Raw genomic sequence first — 5,014 nt, forward strand, 5'->3', positions numbered from 1 at the left:
ATGTGCTTTATAAGAAAGTATTATGGCACTTTATAAGTCAATAAGTCATATATTTGGAAAACAAAAAAATATATAAAATAATGTGAATATATTAAGTACAGAACATAAATATGAACAATATTGTCTTGGCTGATGGAGAATAGAAAACCATATAGTGATTCGCAAACAGATAATATATAAATATAGAACAAACAGATAAAATATATATTAAAATATACATTATAAAATATATAAAATATATAAAATACATAAAATATATTATAAAAATATATAATAAATAAAAATATAAATACATTAAATATAATATAAAGTGCACAAAATATAATTTTTATATTATATTTTATATAAAATTTGAAACATAATATAAAATATATAAAATATACAATTATATAAATTATAAAATTTATATATAAATATAGGGCTGGCCTGGTGGTGCACTGGAGAGTGTGCCGCTTGGGAGCACGGTGGCACTCCCAACGAGGCTTCGGATCCCATGTGGAGACCGGTTCCTGCTCACTGGCTGAGCGCGGTGCGGACGCAACACCGAGGGTTGCGATCCCGTTGCCGGTCCCCGGTACGGGAGTGACACCGAGGGTTGCGATCCCATTGCCGGTCAGTAAAAAAGACAAAAAGGGGAAAAAAAAATTATATATAAATATAAAAAATTTTATATAAGAATTTAATTTATAAAATTATATAAAATATTATATTTAAAATATAAATATAAAATATAAGGACATTTTTATTTATATTTGCAATTATAAAATATAAATACAAAATATGTAAAATATATTATTTACATATTATATAAATATATAATAAACCAATAAAATATAAATATAGAAAATTTTTCCTATTTATAAAAATAAAATTTTGGTAAACTTTAGTAAAAACAATGAAAATGAAGCTGGAATCCTAGAAAACTAATTTTAAGCTATAACTGAAAGAAAAGGACAAATTAGCTAATGAAAATGGAAAGAATGAGCCATAAAAGGAGAAGAATCAGAAGTAGTGTCCTAGAAACAAATAAAAATAACAGTTTTGAGATATCAGATGTGTTCAAAATATTACCTTTTATTATATCAATTGAATATTGTAACATTAATATTGTAGCACATGTGGTAAATTTGTGAGTTCAAATCTATTCCAATATTTCCTTTGGGCTTATGGCATTTAAGTGTCTGGGAAGCTAATAAACCACATTTTTAAGACTCCTTTGCAGCCAGGGTTCTGGACACAGTTAAGATTCTTTCATTCAAAAATACGTGTTCTACATTTTGGAACATGTCCTGGAGCTGACAGAGAAGCGGCAGCGTATAACTACACTAGACGGTATGGTATTAGCAGGAGTTATTGGATCAAAGAAGGATTTGTTGAAGCAGATAGTTTTGGCAGCAGTTTCTGTTCCCCAGATCATAGTTAAGGTAGTATTTTTCTAGAACCAAAGTTAAGGAACACAACTTCCCGATTCCCAAATAGTAAGTAAAGTGCTATGTTCCTAGAACCAACTGTCATGGTCGTGTCATCCTCATTCCCAAGTTTTGACTAAATTGGTTGATCTTGGAGCCAGCAGTTCAAAAATCGGAATCACGATTTATCAGCAGATATAGTGGACCCTTGGGGATCAGGGTGCCTTGTTTTTCTTGGAGTTGTTTCTGGTTTCTCAGTTTACGCTTTGCTCTCCCAGCCCTTCAAATTATTTATAGCTATCTGACACCATATTAAATTCCTTTTTTATTCAATAGCTAAAGTGTGGCTTATGTTATCTGTATACTTCATCCTGTGTTTGGTACCAAAAGTATGTCTATGCAACAGATATCTTTGCATGGGAATAACCTTTTTTATTGAGGCCAGTGAGAATTTGATTAATGTTATAGGATAGGATACTAGTATTTCACTGTACATAGAGATAAACTGATTACTTAAATTATCATTTTTGTTCAGGTAGAATAAAGTGTTCTTTGAAGACTATTTTGTCAGGTGTTGTGACAAGTAAAATACATTAAGGATGAGGGATGAGGGAAAGGTCTGAAGGATGAGGTATGATAGTAAAATATGATAGGTATGAGGGATGTCAGCTAGGCTGGCCTATTTCTCAGTTCTGTGCAAAACTAAAAGAAATAAAATATTAGTATTTTAAAATTATTATTCAAGGATGGTGACATATCCAGAGATTTGTTATGATTTCTTGAAGAGAATCTCTTAAACTATGTAGCTGCAGGGCCCATATAGCCAAAACTCAGATACAGAGTTTAATGTAGCAAGTTGCTGAATTAAATGTTAATTGAATTCAAACCCTTTTTATGAAATAGTTAAGACACTCACTTGTGAACTGGAAAGTTGACATTTGGGAAGATTTTGATAATTCTGAGTACTGAAAACCAAAGACCTATCTTCTAAGCCAACAAAAATAGTCTTCAATTCTCTGCTTAAAGAGAATTGTGTGAAGGTCCTGTAATGCTCATGCATTAGTTAGTTATACGTGGATGCATCTGGAAAGAGTTCTATTTGCTTTACTGTCCTAAGGAAATCTGGACTCAACACTAACCTACATCAAATTAAGCTGAGATGCTGGAGAAAGAGAATCCAAACATTCTCTAAGACTTGTGGTTCTAATGCTGTTATAATAATATTGGGCAAATAAATGTCATGGAGTGACCATCACTACATAAATAATAGCCAACACCAATCACACATCCCTAGGGATATTACATCAGCCTTCTATTCACTCGTTTTGTCTGTGAAGAAGATATTTATTCCTCGGCAAATTAATGTGGATTGGTTAAAAAGTATTCAGGTAGTGGCTCCAATTGAATGTGGTATGTATACTGGATAAAATAGTACATAAATACTTCAAACAAATAAATAGAAGAATTTTACTCTCACTTGACAGGGATAGCAGAATGAACATGTTTTCTGTTTTTCCTCAAACATACATCAGAGAGAAGCTGATCATTTCACCTTTCCATGGAGCATCACATTGGTCCAATGCATTGGTGACATCATGATTGCAGAACCTAGTGAATAGGAAACAGCAGATAACTGTATGGAACTGGATTAGACACATACATGACAAACAGCCTGCTGCTTTAGCAAAGTTTCTGAAGTTCCAGTGTTCGGATACTTGAGATACTGCTCTCAAAGTGAAAGACAAATTGGGCTGCTCCCTGTACCGTCTACCACTGTGAAAGATGTACAGGGCTTGTTTGTATATGGAAGCAGCATGTACTGCATTTGGGCACGTGCCTCTGGCTCATCTACTGACAGTTTGCTGGTTTTTCAGTTCTCTGATCCCTTCATATTTAGCATCTTTTTTTTGTGCTGTTATGTTTACAGGGAATTCCAGTATACTGCTGAATAGAAGTCATGAGAGCAGGCCTTGATTTTATTTGCAGTTTTAAAGAAAAGTTTTCTAATATTTTACCATTATCTGTGAAGTTTTCTATAGTTTATTGGCAGAAACTTTTTATCAGATTAAATAAGATGATTTTTATTACTAGTTAGAGTTTTATTATATGTCAAAAATGTATTTTTAGCTTACACTAAATCATCATCAAGGGAGATGGCCTCACAGAGGGCACCCCTGCTGCTATTCTGGCTCCAGTCAAAGGTGGCCACGAGGACAGGGACTCACGACAGAAGAAGTAGCCCCAGTCGACCCTGGTGCTTGAGCCCAGGAAAGAGCTTCTCATGAAGCTGAACTAGCTGTGGGAGCAGGCCCAGCGGCTTTGTATGTCCCCTGTGAAGCTGGATGAGCTCCGTGCTGATCTAAAGACACAAGAAAGGGATGAACTCAAGGGGAAGAAACTGGAGGTTGAAGGCTGAGATAAAGATGGGGCAAAAGAAGCAAAAGTCGCCCTCAGTCTCAATGTCGTCTTGGCCAAGTCTGGTCAGGATGGGAAGAAGGATCCTCAGCTGGTAAGCAGCAACTCTCTTGGGGACGAAGTCCAAGATGACAGGCTGGAGTACCCCAGGCTGGAGAAGTTGTGGCACAAGGAGAACACGTCTTGGAAGTTTTCCTGCAAAGCATCGAATGAGCTCTGGTGGAATTTTATGCACCACAAAGAGAAAATTCACGAATATACTGTCCTCCTGGACACGCTGAACAGAACCAAAGAAATTCATGAAAATGTCATCAGTCTCTCTGACCTGAGCCACATCAAGGGTGAAGTCCTGCACAGCCAACATGCAAAGCTGAAGTACAAGGTGCAGACCTCCACCAAGACCTGGACCCGAGCTCGAAGGCCCCAGAGTGATCCATCCTGGAGACCTGGCCCAGTAGGCCAGCTTCACTGGGAAGAAGCTGCAATCATTTCAGGAGGAACTTAAGTGTCGTGAAGCCAAAATTGAAAGCCCTAACCATCACTGGAAGCGGCTGGAGTTTCTCATCAGAAGCTGGTTCTCCTACAGGCCGGGGGTTTTGGCAGCACGTTTACATGGACAGACCCACAGTGAAGTTGGCACGGGCTGCTCACATGCCGTGGCAGGAAGAATTGTTTCAAATGACTGTTTTGCTGCTGCTGCGCCTCATGGAGGACTCGGTGGTTGTCGCTTCTTGGACCTGTAATCCCATCCTGTCTGTGGTTGACAGGGGCTTTTTTTCCCTCACCAAATGTGGCAGTGACCACCACAGCGAGGACCCTGACATCCAGCTGCCTGTCGGGCCTGACAGCCCCCTGTGCTACAACATGGTTTGTATCAAAATCTTGTACATCTGCTCCTGGAAATACTATGTACAGAGTCCTTAAAAATACAAACAGTATCTGAGCCCCAAAAAATCATCTGTTAAAATCATTTATAGGTACATTTTTCCCTAGTCTGATCTTCAGTTTACTCTTGCTAATCCAATCTTTATACCTCCAGATAAATCCCAATTGTCCTGGAAACATTACCATTTTCTTTATTGCCTAAATCACGTGGATAATGTTTTGTTTAGGATTTTTGCTTCTGTATTTACGAGTGAATTTAGGGTGAAATTGCTTTTCTCGGAGTCCTGATTTTGAAAGTAAGTTTA

General features: G+C 37.1%; 1 pseudogene; it reads left to right on the forward strand.

The window, feature by feature from the left end:
- The first annotated feature begins 3,690 nt into the window (after positions 1-3,690).
- On the forward strand, positions 3,691-4,567 carry LOC103583549 (annotated as a pseudogene).
- Positions 4,568-5,014: the final 447 nt, after the last annotated feature.

The sequence above is a fragment of the Galeopterus variegatus genome, unplaced genomic scaffold (assembly GCF_000696425.1).
Source record: "Galeopterus variegatus unplaced genomic scaffold, G_variegatus-3.0.2 Scaffold24209, whole genome shotgun sequence".
Classification (NCBI taxonomy): domain Eukaryota; kingdom Metazoa; phylum Chordata; class Mammalia; order Dermoptera; family Cynocephalidae; genus Galeopterus; species Galeopterus variegatus.